This window comes from Orcinus orca, chromosome 1 (genome assembly GCF_937001465.1).
Source record: "Orcinus orca chromosome 1, mOrcOrc1.1, whole genome shotgun sequence".
Taxonomy (NCBI): Eukaryota; Metazoa; Chordata; class Mammalia; order Artiodactyla; family Delphinidae; genus Orcinus; species Orcinus orca.
This window is the reverse complement of record NC_064559.1, coordinates 161,681,097-161,700,331: the sequence shown is the minus strand read 5'-3', so window position 1 is coordinate 161,700,331 and position 19,235 is coordinate 161,681,097. Positions and strand designations below refer to the sequence as shown.

The following is a 19,235-nucleotide window of genomic DNA, read 5'->3' as shown; positions in this document are numbered from 1 at the left end:
GATGTGGGCTTCACTACCTGTATGTAAAATGAGGGAAGTGATTTTGGGGAAAGAAATTGGAACATCTTGAGCCACTAGTTACATTTTGTGGTCAAAGGAAAAAGGGGAAAAATGTTTAGTATTCAAAGATGTTTTTTGAAGACTGATTTATAATAATGAATATTATAAGAAAGTTTTTTTAAAATAAATGATAGTTTATTTCATAGAATATTATGAGGATCTTATAAAACATAGTTCTTATACATGGAAAATGCCTTTATTCTAATGTTAAGAAAGAGAGTAATGGGATTCTAATTTGTATGTAAAGTAGGGCAGAGGGGAATTGGTTACTTTGTTTTCTGAGCTGCCTCTATCCAAATTTCTTACTGTTGCACTCATCACAGTGCCCAACACTCACTTGTTTATGTCTATGTCTTTATGACCAGACTGTATACACCATGTCGATGATGGTGGGGTTTTAGTCACCTCTGTATCCCCACTGTCTTGCATATAACTAACTGCATTGTCCCTCAAGAGACAGGTTAGTGCTACCTGCTTTGGTTTCCTCATCTGAAAAACGCAGGCAAAATTGTGCATTTGTTGAGAGCAATAAATGAAGCAATGTTTGTAAGTGTCATAACACTCTGTATCTGACACATAATAACCATTCAGTAAACTTAGTTATTGTTATTACTTGCATCCCAGCTCTGTCCATAACAAGAGGTGTAAACTTGGAAAGTAATTCAGGTCTTTTTTTTTTTTCTCCTTTCCTTTCCTTTTTCCTTTCCTTTTTCCTTTCCTTTCCTTTCCTTTCCTTTCCTTTCCTTTCCTTTCCTTTCCTTTCCTTTCTTCTTTTCTGTTTTTCCCTCTATAAATGAAGACTTGTACTAGACTATCTAAATACTTCCCAGATTCTAGATTCTTATATCCTTTGATTCTAAGGATTAAAGGCTTTAGGAGCCTTGTTGGAGACTGTGCAGACTCTTAGAGTTGAAAATGGCTCCATCGACTGTGGTCTAATGAGGCTTTGGACAGTCATCAGGAGGGAGAGTGTAGTGGGTGGGCAGGAGATGACATGGTGTAGGGGAAAGAACACTGGGTTAGGCGTCAGAGAACTGGGACCTAACTAACGTGTTGTGTGGTTGCACATATTATTCCTCCATGGCAGCTTCCAGCTTCCTCTCTAGTAATAACAGAAAGAAATAGCTAGCAAGTTCAAGGGCTCTCCCAGCTCCTACCTGGTATGATTTTGGCCTCTTCATGTCCTGTCGGGCACGCTACACTGAATTTACTCTTCTATGCAGTGGTTGTTCCCCTACCCACCATGTGGCTGCCCTCCTCCCTCAATCTTTCTGTGACTCTAGGTTTTGAAGACAACTTGTGTTGTCTTCCCATTTAGATGCTACTTTATTAAGGACTCTTGTTTGCTGGCTAGAAATCCCAGAAGTAATGCAAGGTATTTGTCTGAGTGTCTTAGGGTTCTTTTTGCATCAGAATGACATAATGAGGCTCGTGGGACTAACTGAAATTTAGGGAAAAACCATCTAGTACTGTACTGAGAAACCAAAGGCAATGGGAAAGTCCTTCACAGGAACCAGAGAAGTTTAGAAATGACAGATCAGAAGCCACCTGGAAACAGATTAATAATGATGAATAAATCATTAAATCTTAGATTTATCCAGTCTTGCTCCAGAAACAACAGCAGATTAAATGAAGGCAAATTTAAACTCAGTATTTGAATCAAACTTGTAACTAACAACGGTAATCTGTCAAACAATGGAACTACCTACCTTTCAAGGAAAGGAGCCTCCAGCTGGAGAGTGGACAGTTTTAAAGCTGGAGAAGATTCTTGTTTCTGATGAGAGAACAAATTTAATAATCTCCAAATTCTTTTCAGCTCTGAAATGGTGGTTCTGTCCATGAACGTGGTAATACTTGTTGAGGACTGATACCGTGGAATGGCCATCATATCAGATGCCAGGCACTACGCTAGAAGACTTCACCTGCTCACAATGACCCTAAAAAGAGGTCCTTAATAATTCCATTTTGCAGATAAGAAATTGTGACTCAGAAAGGGAAACTGAGTGTTTTTCCCAAGCTTATAAGAAGTGAAGTAGGGTCTGACTCTATATCTGGTGAAGAATCCTTAAGAAGTCAGAAATCAGCTGGTTCTCAGTGTTTTGACTGTACCAGTTTGGGCTCATGAGTTCCTCCATAGGGGAACCAATTAAAGGGCAGATTGTTAGCTGCTTTGCACATAGAAGGGGAGAGGAGGAGAAACAAAAGACTCTACGTCTTGGTGAAGAGGCAGAAGGAGGATGCCTACGGGAAGAGCTTGTCTAGGAGTTCCTGCCACCTGCAACCCTGCATTTCCCCCTCCTAGAAGCCAGACAGACTGCCCCATGCCAGCCTGTCAGTAGAGAAACTAGCAAGGAGAGAACTCCGAGGCCACCAGACACAAGAGCCTGCCTACAGGGTACACTGTGAAAGGGGGGACCCTGGGAACAGGGAGCAATGGCCAATCCTAGTGGTCAGCAGGTAAAGGAAAGGAAAGGGACACTGAAATGTACTATGTGTCTTAAGTACTGTGTTGTGCTCAGCACTTTTAAAATATTTCCTCTTTTAATTCCTTTCAACAGTCTTATTAAGAAGGTATTATTTTCTTCATTTTTCCAAATGAAGACACTAAGGCTTTTAAGAAAATTGTCTTACATTATTCAGTATGCCTTGGATATTAAGCCAATCTTGTCTGACTCCAAATTCCACATTTTCTACCAAATTATGGTTTTCCAAATTCTATTCACTGGTGTTCCCTTTCTCATTTTCACCACAACTGCATAGCCCTGTACTTTTGTTTAACATTTTTCTGTAAATCAACTTCCCTCCTTCTTAAATTTTACTTAAATGAATGCATTTTAAAAGGAAGATGCATAATGCCAACATAAATGGAAAGCAATTTCACTTGACATAAATAGATGGTAGTAACAAAAAAAGAATATTATTAAATTCCTGCTGTAGAGTCTTATGTCTAGAAGGCTCTGTGCCTAAGGCATAATTTCTTTGTAAAACTGAAGATTAGCAAAGTGTTAGATGCTAAAGATACAGAGCACCAAAATGATGTTTTCCTTGTTGGTATCATTGAATGGATTAAAAGATAACTGAAATTCTTGTCATGTGTTTCAAGGCTATTTAATGCCCTTTCTCTGGCCCATCCCACACCATCTCCAGGACCATCAGTATTCCATAGCTATGCTTTGGGGAGTTCATCATGATAGTGGCAATATTATAAGCTCTTCTGAAATCAAGCAAATGCTCACTTTGAATACCGTTTCCCCAAATGAAACAACACAGTTACTAGATAGGAAGCAGAAAAGGATGCAGAAAATAAATAGATCCTCCCAAATGGTTTTCCTACCTTGAGTCGTCTATCCAATGTGTTATAATTAAAGATCATCTGGGCTTCCCTGGTGGCGCAGTGGTTAAGAATCCGCCTGCCAATGCAGGGGACACAGGTTTGAGCCCTGGTCCAGAAAGATTCTACATGCCACGGAGCAACTAAGCCCGTGCACCACAACTGCTGAGCCTGCGCTCTAGAGCTCACGAGCCACAACTACTGAGCCCATGAGCCACAACTACTGAAGCCCACGCACCTGGAGCCCATGCTCCACAACAAGAGAAGCCACTGCAATGAGAAACCCGCTCATTGCAAGGAAGAGTAGTTCCCGCTCGCCACAACTAGAAAAAGCCCACGTGCAGTAATGAAGACCCAATGCAGCCAAAAATAAATAAATAAAATAAATAAATTAAAAAAAATTAAAGATCATGACAATTTCCTACTAAGAAAAATGGTTTCTTGTTGCAGATATAAGTAATTCTCAGTACCTTATCCTAGAATTTAAGGCCTTGTTAAATTCTATTAGGTCCCACCACCACCATCAGACTCAGGCCAAAGTGAGTCAAAATGAACCACTCATGGTTTCTCTTATATGTCCTCAAAATGTCCTGCCTCCATACTACTGCTAATCTGTTCCTCTCTCCGTTCCCACAGTGTATCTATGTGGGTAATTGTGGTGGGCAGAGAGAGACAAGCCTGGAAAGATAAGAGTAAGATAAGGTCATTTTTAATTGTTTGTTTGTTTCTTTGTTGTTGAATTGTTGGATAGAATCCCTAGTATTATTAATTCATTCGTAAATGTTCTGTTCTTTCACCTAAATCTGATGGAAAAAAAAGTTGTGCTAAATGGAATCAGAGAGCTCATCAAAAAAAAAAAAAAAAAACAGCATAGCTGACACTTTTAGGAACAGGAAATGAACAAGGTTGAAGACAAATTATCAGTGATTTTGTGTTTAATAACTCAAACATCAAAGGAGCTTGTGGCTATGAGGAAAGATTTAATATTTGAAATCTCAGGACTACTCCGGCTATAAGCTCCAGGAATGCTCTTGGAAATTTTGAGATTAAAGAAATCACGTGACTGTCACATTGATAAGGTTTATAACTGTCTTATGAGGAAAATAAAATGATGCATTTTGAAAAAGAAGAAGAAACCACAGTTGAATATTTTAGAGATTTCTAAATATATACTGTTACATATTTTTGGCCTTTTCTGTTGAATTTATCTGAAAACATAATTGCAGAAGATTGTGAAAAATAATAATAAACTTTGGAAGGATTCAAAAAAAAAAAGAGTAAGAGAAGGAGAGCATGCAAAGATCTGAAAGATGACTATTGGGGTTGGAGATGGGGAAGCTCTGAGAAATTTGCTGTAATTGTTTCAGTTCTAGATTAGGGAGGTTGGTGGATTGAGGAGTAGGTAGGGGTTGAGTACCCGGAGACAGCAAGAGCACCTTATCAACTGAGATAAAAGATGAAAAATGAAGTGTTAGATAGAAACACAGGAGAGCTTGGAGCATATTTTCAGGTTGAGGTTTGGCTCCTTTTCGCAGGAGACAAAAAATTAGAGAGGAAGAGGCTTAAGAGCTAAACCAAGAGACTATGAGGGAGAACAGAATCAAGAAGAAATGTGAAGGGCTTGGCCTCGTACCCGAGGAAGGACACATCACAGTAGAGTGATGACTTTCTATAAACAGAATGGAATTAGCAGAATGAATTTGTAGCACACATTACCACTAAGTAGCTGGAGAGACAGGATCTGTCTGGATTTTTGCCATTCAATGTATAATAGTAGGAGAGTCAGCCTGCTAATCATTATGTGCAGTCACAGAACATTTAAGGTGAAAGGAAGTCCATTCCTCTACCTTATATTCAGATCCATGTCATACTGAGCGTAGGCCTACTCTTTTAACTGTAGTGGCAGGAGATTAACATCTACATGAAAGAGAAAATTCCACTTTCAGAAAGCCTTAAATATCAGGAGGTCCTCTTCTAAATAGAAGTGGTATCAACCTCCCCATCAGATGGTTCCAGTATTGCTCTTAAAAATCCCTCAGGACTTGAATCCCTTTTCAAATATGTATATAGTGATGGATTTTTTCCCCCTTAAATCTAGATAATAGTCTATTCAATCATTTTTCATATGAAATGATTTCAAAACCTTTCATTGTCTCAGGGATTCTTTTTTGGATGTGATGTCCTAAAATAAAATTGTGATGTCCTAAAATAAAAATATCACCTGAGCAATGGTTTGATCAGAGAAAAGTTTTGAAGAGTTTATTCTAGGCATTAGGTTTCATTAAGTCCAGCCAAATGGCTGATTGAGATTTATGGAGTACTTATTATATGCAGGCAATTTCTTAAGAGTTTTAATGCATTATCTTATTTAATCTTTTCAATAACCCTATGAGGTAGGAACTATTAATGTTCCATTTTACAAATTGACAGCTGGAAGCCAAGATGGGCTAAGTAATTTTCCCTAAGTAACTAAGCCAGCAAGTGGCTGAGTTGGGATTTGAACTCAGGTTTGTTTGATTTCACTACGTGATGACCTTCTCACACGTTGGTTTGTTTTTTATTCATTTCCTTTCCATCCTGTACTTGTACAGGTTTCTTGAAGAAAGTGCTGAGCAAAGAGTATGGCATACAGAGGCTCTTGTTAAATATGGGTTGAAGCCTTGTGGTATAGATATTGGTAGCTCCCATTTTGCAGATGAGAAAATTGAGGCTCAGATAAACAACAAATATTTATTAAGAGCCTACAGAGTACCAGACACAGCACTGTAACCAACAGTGTGACAAAAGTAAGCACAGAGTTATATACAGAAAAAGAGTCCTATCTCTGGACTCAAAGGGCAACACTATTTCCATAACATCACAGCTTTTCCTTCCAGCAAAATATCCTCAGAATCAATCTAGAAGAATGGAGTTTGCCCTCTCTGCAAAAAACAAAAATCAACCAACCAACAAAGAGTAAAACCTGTCCAGAAAAGCAAAGATGTCCTTAGAGACAAAGAAGGAGTTCTGGTGAGGAAAAACAATAATGTATATGTCAAGGAGTAGAGGCTCTCTTTACCCTCTCCCCACAAATCTAAAACACTTTTTATTAATGCCCCCCCACCCACAGCAAATGTGGCATTCTTTTAAATATGCCCTAAAAGTGTAAATCAGAGCAAAGACTATATTTCACGCCAAGAGGCTTGTATATCCATCAGGTATTTATGGCAGTGCTGTTAGCCAACTCTTCCATCTGGGATGTCTTTAGTCATCTTTCATCTGGTACACCTCTTAGAGAAACTCCAGAGCCACAAAAGGGCTCATCTTTTAGACCTCCTTTGGCAGGAGGGAGAAATCCAAAGTTTTCCCATAAAGCCTGTATTCCGCATTGCGTTTAAAGTTGTTGTTTGATATGATAATGTCTTTGGTGGGATACTTGGCCCTGCCTCCCCAGGATAATAGAGGACAATTATTTTATTCTGTTGTGCCATCTAATGAGGAACCATCTCTTAAAAGCACAAGGGTTTGTGTAATCTACAAATTATTGGGAGAAGAGATTGAAGATTGTCTCTGCATTCCCCCTCCCCCAAACAAAAAGCTTCATCCAGAAGAAGAGAGCTTCTTATCCTTTCTAAATTTGGTAGTGAATACCTGCTATAACCTAAAACCAGTTGGGGGGAAAAAAAAAAAACAGAAGAGGAAAGATTTAATAGACCCTTCCATTAAATATGATCGAATATTCCTGGAACCAAGTTGTTTCCCATATACTTTCCAGTTTGACTCTGTTCAAGCAGAGGTGAAATCTAAACATGAGCTTTTTTTTTTTTTTTAATAATCATTTCGAAAGAGACGAATGCATCACTGAGAAAAAACAACAGCTTTAATTGTCACTTTGGACACCGCAAAGCTATTCCATTAATCCCTCAGCAGAATGCCTCATTATTAAAATAATATGTGGGGAGTTTGTAGTCCAAAAAAGCCAGGAAACAAATTCACTGCTAAAATGTTCCAGAATGTCTCAGAAAGAAATAAAACTACCAGAGCTTTCATCCTATTCCAATCATAGACACCATGTCCACGAGGAATAGTAATTCGTCTTGACATGACTGCTCAAATGGTTCCAAACACACAAACCCATGCTGGAGACCACTCCGACTGCTCCCATTCTTGGCCTGGATGCAGAGACACAGGCCTGCGAGTGTCTCCTATCAATTAGACAGTCAGAACAGAGAGGGGCTGGCTAAATGCATGGGGGTGAGGAAGCTGCAGGGTTTTATACCTTATTAATTGGACATCGCTATTTAAACTCTTGAAGTCTCCAAATGGCTTTGGCATGCGGTCAGACCCATAAAATAAATGGACTCAAGAAGTGGAAAGGAATACTCTGAGCTAGGCCATTTCCTGTTCCTCCCTAGAATCCTAAACTGTATCTGGTACCAGAACTTCAAGCTCAAATCTCAGCTGAATGCTCAGCCAGCCTTTACATGCTGCTACAACTATAATCAAGACTTTTCTTTTTCTCGTTTTGCTGTAGCCTCTTCAAGAATAAATAACCACCTTTATTTTTAATCAGCCAGTAGGTATGCATCGGTTGAAAGAATTTGCCCAGCAAAATAAAAACTTGCTTGGGTTTTTTTTGTGGCTGGTATTTTGTCAAGCAGTAGTGCCTCCTCAGCCTTTCATATCTGTCTTTCTGAGTGAATCATCCTGAAAAGGTTCTCTGGCACTAAAACTGGGAAGGTTCTGCTTCTGGGAGAGAAGGTGGTGGGAAAGATCAGTATAGGTTTCTTTCTGTCTTTGCTTCCTTGAAAAGCAAGTCTTCTGAGACCAGATGGCTTTATCCCATGAAAAGGAGCAGAGAGTCAGGCAACAAAGTGGACACCTCTGTCACAGCATCACCCCATCACCAGCCCTACTCACACTTGTGAGGACTGATAGCAGATTACCCTTTCACACCTGGTCTCCGAGTGGTGGGCCAAGGGAGATCTCCTTGAGGGTAAAGAGGTGAAGCCAGATTATGAATTGATGGCGTGCTATTTAGAGTGTAAAGAGATAAATTGACTAGAACTATTGGGAAAGCCTGGGAGAAAAACACTATGCAGCTAAATCCAGTTCAGAGGTTCCTTAGCAGAGGCTCTGCTGTGGGAGATTTAAGGGAGGGGAGAAAGAAGCATCCTTTTACTAGCCACCTATTTGGTACCAGATGGACTCTTTAGGGCTTCACAGACATATCACATTTAAACTTCACAACAACACTTTGAGAGAGGTCTGACTGTCCCATTTTATGGATGAGGAAACTGAGGCTTAGCGATGTTAAGGTGCATGCTCATGGTGCATGATGTAAACTTTAAGGTTGGAAATGATATCTGTATATCCTCCCAATCGTGGTAACTGCCAAAGGCTCTCTATACCACTTCGAGTGGACAGCTGTGGCCCGCCCTTCCTCAGTGCCTCCTGCCTTCCCTGGTGGTTGTTTCCACCAGCTGTCATCCTAGTGCTTCATACTGGGGTCTGTTAGGTGCCTTCACACTGGGGTCTGTTAGGTGCCTTCACACTGGGGTCTGTTAGGTGCGTCACCTGGACCTTTGCTCATAGTCTTGCCTTTGGTAACCAACACTCTGTTTCCTCCAAATAAAACCTGATCTTGGCACCAACATTCCACTTCCCTGCACTCATGTTAGCACACTGTCAGGAAGACGAGCAGCCCAGGCAATAGGCAGAATAGTGTGTCGTAGTTTCCATCCGACCTCTATATTCTCTGTTAATTTACGGTTTAATTTAGTGCTAAGAGCACAGGCTTTGGGTTTACTCAGAACTGGGTTCAAATCCTGGCGTTACTTCTCATTAAATGGGTCACCTCGAACAAGTTTCTGTGTCTGTTAGCCTCAGTATTCTTGTCCACAAATAGGGGATAGGAATGCCTTTCTCACACTTATTGTTAGGATTGTGTGAGATAATGTATACAAGCACTCAGCATAGTGTGGCGTGCCTAGTGAGTACTTAATAAATGGAAGCTATTATTTAGGGTAGATGTTTGAGACTAAATGGTCTCCATATTTATTTTAGAGTTGACAAATGAAGCTAACATCCCAGGGAAGGAATGAGGCAGTACTATCAGAGAATACTGACCCACCTTCCCCTAGGATGCTGAAGTCTCTTCCTACCCTTGGTGGAAATATTCCTTGCACTACAATTTTTCATGTCTTGCAAGGTCCAATCAATACAATTGATTTAATGATTAATTTATTGTGTTCTCAGTAAAAGCCCTGCATTGACTTCTTAAAATGAAATCTTATTGCATTTTAGACAAACGAAGTTAATTGGCAGCAATCACTTAAAGGGGAAGCACAAAGCATTCTAAACACACATACACAATCAAGCCCAATAATGAAAAGCAAAAGTCTTGTACTATTTTAAGAATGCAAAACTGGAGGGATGAGTGAGAGTATTAGCGTTTTCTGAGTTACTGAGCCACAAAGAAGATCATCTGGGCCAGTTATGCTCATCTGTGTACTGACCTTACTCATGCCCTTTACTTATTGCCCTCTCTGTAAAGACATCAGGAGAGGTGTTTTTTGGTTTGTTTTTTTCCCCTGCTGTCCCTATTAGGAATAGTTGTGTTCTCTTTGGCTTATGGTTTGTTTTTATCTCATAGACTGTAACCAATGAGGCCTTCATCCTTCCACTGGTTTACAGAAGACCCAGAGGCGAATCCATGTCCCATCCATACCTTTGGGCTGCGTTTTTTAGTGATGCATGTTGTGTAGGTTTCAATCTAGACCTGTGTTTTTGTTTCTCTCATTGTTTACCTTTGTTTCATCTTGCTCACCAAATTATAAAATGGATTACCTAACCAAATATCAACGCATCTTTTTAAGTTGCCTATATTTGGAATACAGTTAAGGGATATATAAATTATTAAATAATGAAATACAGAAATTAGGGGGGAAAAGTCTAATTTCCTGTTCTCTCTTTTTTTTTTTTTAACATCTTTATTGGAGTATAATTGCTTTACAATGTTCTGTTAGTTTCTGCTGTATAACAAAGTAAATCAGCTATACGTATGCATATATCCCCATATCCCCTCCCTCTTGCGTCTCCTTCCCACCCTCCCTATCCCACCCCTCTAGGTGGTCACAAAGCACCGAGTTGATCTCCCTGTGCTATGCAGCTGCTTCCCACTAGCTATCGATTTTATGTTTGGTAGTGTATATATATTCATGCCTCTCTCTCGCTTTGTCCCAGCTTACCCTTCCCACTCCCCGTGTCCTCAAGTCCATTCTCTATGTCTGCTTCTTTATTCCTGTCCTGTTCTCTCAGGCCACGAACTAGCTTTGTCATCAGTTACCTGCAGCAGTATTTGCCTTCTGATGGGAGCAAAAATGGACTCTACAGGCAGCTATCTCAACCCAGTGGTTGGTTCTTTCTCAACAGTTCTGTCCTCCTCAGCACACCCGCCCTAAGAGTCTGAGAGAGCTGGAGGGCCTCCCACCAGGGGCTGTGGGAGGAGATTCAGAGAGGTCCTGGGGAGGGCTGACTTGGCCACTGGGTGTCAGTGTTGCTGCACTTGAGGGAGGCCTCTGGACCTTGTCTTTGGCAGCAAGAAATGCTTCCTGCTTTCCTCGATTAACTCAGGTGAACCGGGATGAAATAACATTCATTAGATCTTTTTTTTTCTGCTCCAGAGAGAAGGGATGAGAACTCTCTTTGATATACACTTTCCCAACTGCTGTGAATGTTAAGTTTAAGGCAATGGAGGGATCAGTAATTTTTAAAATTACTTTTCTTCACCAGAAAGCTGTCTTGATAGAATTGCCTACCCAGCACCACACCAACAGAGCCCACTGAGACAGCCAAGCACCTTGGCCAAATCCTAGGCTTTGCAGCCTGAAGACCTTGGGTCTTCATCTGAGGTACTTTTTCCTCCACCCCTGTGTTCTAACCAGCTTTGTGACCACCAACAATTTTGAAACTTGCTGTGCCGCAGTTTCCTTGTCTCCAAAATGCAATTTATAATACCTGTTTCAGAGGAATGCTGTGAGAATTAAATTGAGTTGGGCATGTACAGCAGAAGCTCACAATAGGTGCTCAATAAATGAAAGCTAATGTGGATAAAATGTAAGCTGGGGAGAGCTGTGTGGTAGCTCAAAATATATTTTGCATATTTTTTCCAGTGTCCTCAGAAAGCATGCAGAGGGTGTGTGTGTGTGTGTGTGTGTGTGTGTGTGTGTGTGTGTGTGTGAGAGAGAGAGAGAGAGAGAGAGAGAGAGAGAGAGAGAGAGAGAGAAAGAGAGAGACAGGACGGGAGGTGGGATGAGCTGCGTGTGTGTGAGAGAGGGGCTCTCAGGTGAACATGCACAGGAAGCACAGTGATCACAGTATATCACATGAGATAGTTGCTGAATTTGTATCCTATCCTTTTTTCCCCTGCCTGACAGTTCCTTCTAGTGGTAGTCAGCACTTTTGACATGCTCACTCGTGACAGAGAGCACGATGTAGAACAAGGAGCAGCCTCTCCCCAGGGCCAGAGCTCAGCATCCCTGGGCTCTACCATCATCTGTACCAACTCTCTGACATCCTCAGATGAGACAGCTTAGTCAAAGGTACATGGCTTTGAAGTTGTGCTCCCATGGTATTTGGATTAGGGATTAAATAAGATGGTACCAGGGAAAGAACTGAGGACAAAGGAAACTGAAATCCCTAGTAATACTCTCCTGTCCGCTTACACCAATGCTGTGAGGACCACTCAATCTGATGCAGGAAGTTGCCTCCCCAGACCTGCGGGATCTCTTCAAACCATCTTGCTTCAGAGTTATGTAGAGGAGGAAAAATACAATTTCTATTCTGAACACATTAAGTTGGAGCTGTCTGTTCAGTAGGTGGAGATGGTTACTGGACAGTTACAAATATAGATATATAACTTTGGAAGAACTCTGGGTGAAGAATTGGAAGTCTCCTAAACTGGTCACATTGCACTTAAGCAAATAACTTTCTTCCCAGTCTTCTCTGTCTCACTGTCCTCCTTCAACTCCTTTTTAACACAGGCTGTTAGTCCTTATTTTCTTTCAAAAAGCCATAGGCTAGATGGAGATACTATTCTCTTTCCACTTGGCACATCCGTTCTTTCTGGGAACTGTTACATTACTGCCCAGGTATCACTGAGTATGGAATCCACCTGGAAGTATGGAATTCTGTTCCGTAAGCCATGGCTTCCTGCCTCACCAAGTTTAGAGGTTTGAGACTGAGTATTCTCTAGGTTGACCTAGGATGTGATATTGTTGCAGAATCTAAGAGAAGGGCTGATAGATGATGCATAACAGTATTTTGTTTTTCAGAATTGGAAACGGGCCCAGAGAATCTAATTGATTCTTCCCATTACTATAGAGCTCAGAGTCACCATATCAGGCTGCCTCCTTGCTTATAAAGCAAGGGGTTATCATTCCAGATGGTAGTTCAAACACTTAAGAGACCAGGGAGTGAAGTCCAGCCCTTCTCACAAATCAGCTGTTCTAAAGCTGAAACTCTTCAATGCCTTTACACACATAGAACCCTTAATCACTGTGGGTCATTGTGACATAGACTTCAGTTTGTCATAGGACAAAAAATATTCTGATTTTCAAATATAGAGATGAACTAATGAAACACAGTTTCCCTAAAGGTAAGATGGATTAAAGCTGTGCTGGGCATCCCGTGTTCTCACTGGCCAGCACTTCCCAGTGCTATTATGGAACATGAGTCTTTGGGATGCTTAGTTAGGAAAAAGAAAAAAAAAAAACTTTGGAAAAGCTTAAAGTACATTCTCTCATTTCCTTAAAGGTCCATAATGAGAATTAGCGTATTAAAGGTTCCAGTTAAAGAAATCTGCTCAAAGTTTGAAATTAGTCAACTCCATATATGCAACTTAACAGAAAACACCTATTAACATCCCATAGAAGAAATGTTTTATCTTTCTTTGAATTTCTGATATGAACAGTGTTCTGGGTACTTAATTTGTTTTCATCTTTAATCTTTGCAACCAGCTAGTGACAGAGACATTGCTGATAATCTTTTTATGATGAGGAAACTGGGACTCAGAAAGGTAAGGGAATTTGCCCAGGCTCACACAGTCAATATGCCCTGCTTTTCACTTTATGTTTTTTTAATAATTTTTCATACATGTGACCTTCCTATGTGACTTCACTTATAATGTAATCAATGCCTAAAATTGGATTCTTGCCATTCCTGGCTGGGATATCTTCCTTATGTCTTAAGACCTAGGTCAGGAATCATCTCAGCTGTGCTAAGTGTTTCTCCCTCGTGCTCCTATAGTATTTTTTTTTTACCTTGATCTTAATATTGTCCACTTTATTTTGAAAGTATCTATTTATGTGCCTCTTCTTCTCAGTAACTTGTAAGCTTCTTAAGAGCAGGTACTGTGTCTTCACTCTTCTTTGTATACCTACTCCCGAGCTCAGTGCTTACCTTAAAGTCATACACATTTATTAAGACTCCTGTGGTAGGGACTCAGTGTCTCTCTGTTGCACTGAATTGAACTGAGCTGAACCGAAGCCAGTTCTCTCTAACTTCAAAGCCCCAAACATTTCCCACTATACCTCACTGTCTCCCATTCCAACTGTAAAAGTTCTATTAAGCTTTGGCCCAAATAAGCAATGAACCTATTTTTGCTCCCATGGTATTTGGTAATGCTGTGGAGAATTATAGGGAGCAAATCTGGGAGGAGAATAGGCACCTTAAATGAAATTTATATTACATCACAGGTTGCATTAGCAATCTGTGTATAAATCCGTTAGTACAGGGCAGGGAACAAAGAAAGTTCCAAGCAAACATCAGCTATTATTTAAACTATTGCAATTTCAGAGAACAGGTTCAGTCATTATCAATAATACTTTTATTTCATTCATTGAGTTACAGATTAGATTCCAGCATTTTTGTTGATGAATATCTTGGCTGGGTAGATTAAACCTGAAAGTTAACATTCTGGTGCTCAGAGCAGATATATGTAAGTGAAAAGCCACCACTAGTGGGAAATTCTGCACAGACAGGTAGGTTACAAACCCACACTGGACACTATAGCCTGCAGTAGGGATGTCATTAGGACTTGGACAGAAGAGCTGCACTTGGAAGTCGAGTTAAATCTCTCTCTTTTCCTGCCTTACCACCCATGACTAGCACCATCTACCCATCAGGAAAACAAGAGAATGAAGCTTAAGCTTTGCCCATTGATTTGGCAAGTTTGCAATCATAATTCTTTAACAATAGGTTTATGGGGTTTTAGTGGTTGTGTTTACTTCTATGTGTCACTTTCCCTTCTGTTGAAGGCTTTGAGGCACACTCTTCAATCCCTGCCTCCTCTCTCCCCATATCTGACACTAAGCCCTGAATGTTAGTAGTTAAATAGCCCCCGAGTTTATCTCCGGCTTATTCACAAACCCACACTCTCTGAAAAACTGAAATAGGCTCTTGACTTGTCTTCCTGGCCCTGGTCTGATTAAAACAAATCATGCCATTTCCATGCTTCAAGATCTCCCATGAACAATTAGAACTACTCCACTGAACAGGCTAAATTCTTTATCATCTATCCCAGTGACTCCTAGAGCCTCCTTCTCCCTGTTCAGGTGCCCAGGTACACTTTGGATTTCTTGACCATTCCCATCCTGTGCCTCCATACATTTCTGCTTTCAGGAATTCTCTTCTTCCCCATGTGTTTGGCATTTCCTAGTCGTCCCTGAAACATCCTCTCCTCTGTGAAACCTCTCTTTCTCCTGAAACAGGTGTGCATACAGATCCTCTGAGATTCCACTGCACTTGGCCAGCCCTCTGTCATGTTGACACAGAGTCCGCTCCTTTTCTTTAGCCAGAAGGAGCATTCTGGTCATGTGAGAAGGACCTTTCGTTGGAGGAGCAAAGGGGTCAAGGTGACTCCTTACCTTATGACACTCTCTCCTCCTCTGTGTCTGGAATGTAAAATTTAGGCTGGGTAGACCTTTTGCTAGGGAGTTTCCAAGACTTAGAGGGCTAGGAGGGACCAGGTACCATGAGAGACTGAAAATGGGGAAACTAATTCTAATTACTTGGGCTTGATCTGAGCTCTGTCTTAGAGTTCTCCCCTGAAATTTGCTTATTCCACATGGGATCTATTCCAGTTCCCTAGAGTAGGCAGGGATTCAGATGAAAACCACGGCAAGGAATAACCAGGGTGCATATGGTTGGCATCTTTTATGTTATATTTTCTCAGGAGCTTGAAGTGACTGAGCAGGCATTTGGGATCCTGGCTCCATCACAACCACACAGTGTAACACGCAGCACGTTGAATGGTATTTGTTTCTGTGTCTTTCTTCCCTGTTAGACTGTGAGCTTTTCATGTCCAAGGTCTGAAGCACATTTGCCCTTGTTCCAGTCCTGTGCTGGGCCTTGCAGCTATCTCAGCAAAACAGAGCAGGGCTGGCCTGGTGGCTAACAGTGTGGCCTTCACAGACAGTCAGCTTTGGTTCAAATCTCACTTGTACCACTTATGGGGTGTGACCTCAGGCAGGTTATATAAGCTTTCTATGCCTCAGTTTCTTCCTGCATCTAGTGAGGATAATGACAGTATCTTTCCTACATAGTTGTTGAGATGATCCGATGAGCTAATGTGTATGGAAAATTTGTGACTGCCACATAGTAGGCATTGATTAGATGCTAGTTAAACATAATTTTATTCCTCTAGGGCATGACATTTTTATCATCATGTAGTAGACACTTAATAAATGTAAGCAAATAATAAAGCATTGGATGAAAGTTTTTCAAGGCCCTGTACAGATTGGCTTGAGGCAGGGTGATGTTCTCTAAAGAGCATGGGTTAGGAGTTGGGATGATGAGTTTGAACTATAGTTCTGCTACCTCATGCTTTCATTAACATGGGCAAGTCATTAATCTGTCTCAGCCTCAATAATATTTAATCCCAGAGGTAGGTGTTTTTTTCACCTTCTATTTTATTTGTGTCTCTGCACAGTGTCTGGTGCCCTGTTCTCCAGACAGAGAGCCACTTCCTTATGAACTGAAGCTTTGTGACGGGGAATGCTAAAGCAGGGAGCAGAAGTGAGGGCTGTGAGAAGTCTCAAATGACCAGGCCCCCCTGAGGACTCCTGAATTCTACCTTCTAAGTGGATATGTGTGATTGTGACTTACGTTTTTGACTTGGGCATTGGTTTTATTAAAATAGGAAAAATGTCTTGTATTTCTTATTTGTCTCTACCATTTCAGGTATTTGGGACACCATTTAGCAAAATCATTGATTTCAATATATTCTGATAAGAGGCCTTTTGATTTAGTTAATACAGCTGACTTTTGAGAATTAAAAAAATTAATGTAGTTATTTTAATTTTGACCATATACACAATCTCAAGTAGAGGATATTTGGGATCTATTTTGATGAAGACATGAAACAGTTAAGATTAACTGGGGCCTGGTAGTGGGAGGTGGGCAGTGGTTGGGTGTTAAAATTTATTGAGTGCTTATTTTATACTAGTCCTTTTCATTATCTGTCATGCTAATAACCACCCTGTTGAGCATTATTAGGCCCATTTTATAGATTAGGAAAATTGCACAAAATCAGAGACCTGAAGAGTAGAAGTTCCTGAATTTGAAAACTGATTCATGCTCTTTGGGCTATAACATCCTGCTTTCTGAAGTGGGAAGAGTGACTTCCAGACAGGCCCTGGCACATAGGACAGGTTCAATCAACATTTCTGCGATGTTGGATGGATGCATGCATGGATGAATGGATGGATGGACTGATGGATGGATGGGTGGATGGACTGATGGGTGAATGGATGGATGGACTGATGGGTGGATACGCCCAAAATTAGCAGCACGGCAAAATGTGTTAAAATCACTGGAAGTGTGAAAAGGTTTAGGTATTTTAGGGTGGCAGAAAGTGCTTCAGCCTCTACGTTAAGTGCCAAGTGACCAAGAGGAGGACGGTACCAAATTCAACAAGTGCTGAAGGAACCCACAGACATCTGTAAGAAAAGGAATAAGCGTTTTAGATGCCTCCCCTCCAGCCCCATTTGCTGAGTTGACAAGTTAATTACTCAGCTATCAGGAGGTAACTTGGTAGCAGTAACACGTGTAACTGTGTAATTATCAGGGGTTCCAGTAGTCGCTGTGTAATTATCAAGTAGTTTTCATGAAACGACATGTGTTTGCTTGTAAATATACAATTAAGCAGTGTTGCCACCATTAACTATAAAACAAAACCGCATCTGGCACTTAAGGTACCAGCTGTCGGTCCCCACAATTAAACTTTTCTTTAAATAGGATTAACTTTTCAAAAGGTGCCAAATAGTAAAAGCTCACAGAAGCACATCTGATACTACTGATCATTCTATTCCTTTTGCTTAAAATGACACATGCCTACTTTCTTATAACACCTTAAAATTGTTGATTTATTCTTTAAGGTCAAGCTCAATGCCAGTTCTTTTCCTTGTATTTTGCAGATTCCTTTAAACCAGATGTAAATTCTGCTTCCCTAAATTCTCTAAACATCTTTGTATCTCTCATGCCTTTTAATACATCCAACTTAGCTGGGAATTTTGGGCATATCCATCTATCAGTCGTGCCACAAATATTTATCAGGACCCCAATTATGTAGCAGGCTCTGGGCTAGGCACTGAGAATACAGTTGTTGACAAAACAGATATGGCCTCTGCCACCAAAACTTTACAGTTTAGGAGGAAAGACATGTATACATAAATAATTGTCAGTGTGATAAATCTTGTAAAATAATAAGCAAAGTCTAGGGCTCTGGGTGTTAATTCTCACTTAGTCTAAATTGCTTGAAGGTGGTAGCCCCAAGTCCTATTTCCTAATGTATTCAATAATTACTTATTTAGCACATACTTTGTACTCTTTGATGTGCTGTGTGCCAGGGATTTTATAATAAACAAGATAGGCATTATCCCTGCTTACATTTAAACTCCCAAGTTATCTACCTCAGCACCTGGAGCATATCAAGTACTCAGTGTGTATTTTTTCTTGCCAATGACATTCGCTAACCACCTTAGTATAAAATTATTAGCATCCTTATCTTTATGTTGTCCAGGAGAACCTAGTGACATATATTTTGAGTGTTTTCATAGAGTACAGATATTATTACTGGTCATATAAGATATTGCCCCAGAAGTGAAAACTTAGATTTATAATTTGCTACTATATTTTCTTAAAGTTCACATACTTATTATAAAAGTCTTTGACAAAAACTTGCAAATATATAAAATAATTACACAAATGCTCCCATTCAGAGGGACCTGAATTTTCTCCCTGATATTTTTAACTCATAATTTTTTTCAAAGGTGAAAATTTTGTGTTCTGCTTTTTTTCCACTTAGCATTACAGCATGAACATTTCTCTGTATTATTAAGAATATCATCTGAATCTTTGCCTGAATAGCATTAATTTATTCAACCTATATTTATTTAATGACTACTTATTTTTTCAGCACTGTTCTGGGTACTGGAAATATACTTAAAATGAAAACTGAGAAGGACCCATAAGGAGTTCAGATTCTGAAAGATAGATTATAAATAAAGAAGTAACTACATACTATGGATGGTGATCTGAGGTAAAAGAAGGGTAAGAGGATAGAGAGATGGGGGAGATGCTATTTTCCATGGAGTGCTCAGGGAGAGTGTCACTGATCAGGGAATATTTGAGGAAGACCTGGAGGAAATGGAGTTCACATTCAGGAATCTGGAGCAACAGAAGAAAAGCAGGTGCAAAGGCTCTGAGGTGGGAGTGTGCTTGACTTGTTCAAATAATGGCAAGGAGGGCCGTATAACTGAAGGAGAGTCAGCAAAGGGGAAGAGCAGTAGTGAAATCAGAGCAG

The 19,235-nt window shown here is 40.3% G+C and overlaps 1 long non-coding RNA gene across 1 annotated transcript in view; it reads left to right on the top strand.

Moving 5' to 3' along the window:
- LOC117202852 (uncharacterized) overlaps nt 1–16,571 on the top strand; it is a 278,339-nt gene extending 261,768 nt beyond the window's left edge. Inside the window, exons 7-11 of the long non-coding RNA XR_007471360.1 lie at nt 1,877–2,007; nt 11,165–11,283; nt 13,390–13,448; nt 15,606–15,684; nt 16,362–16,571. This is a non-coding gene — a long non-coding RNA (uncharacterized LOC117202852). The remainder of the gene's footprint in view (nt 1–1,876; nt 2,008–11,164; nt 11,284–13,389; nt 13,449–15,605; nt 15,685–16,361) is intronic.
- The last annotated feature ends 2,664 nt before the right edge of the window (nt 16,572–19,235 follow it).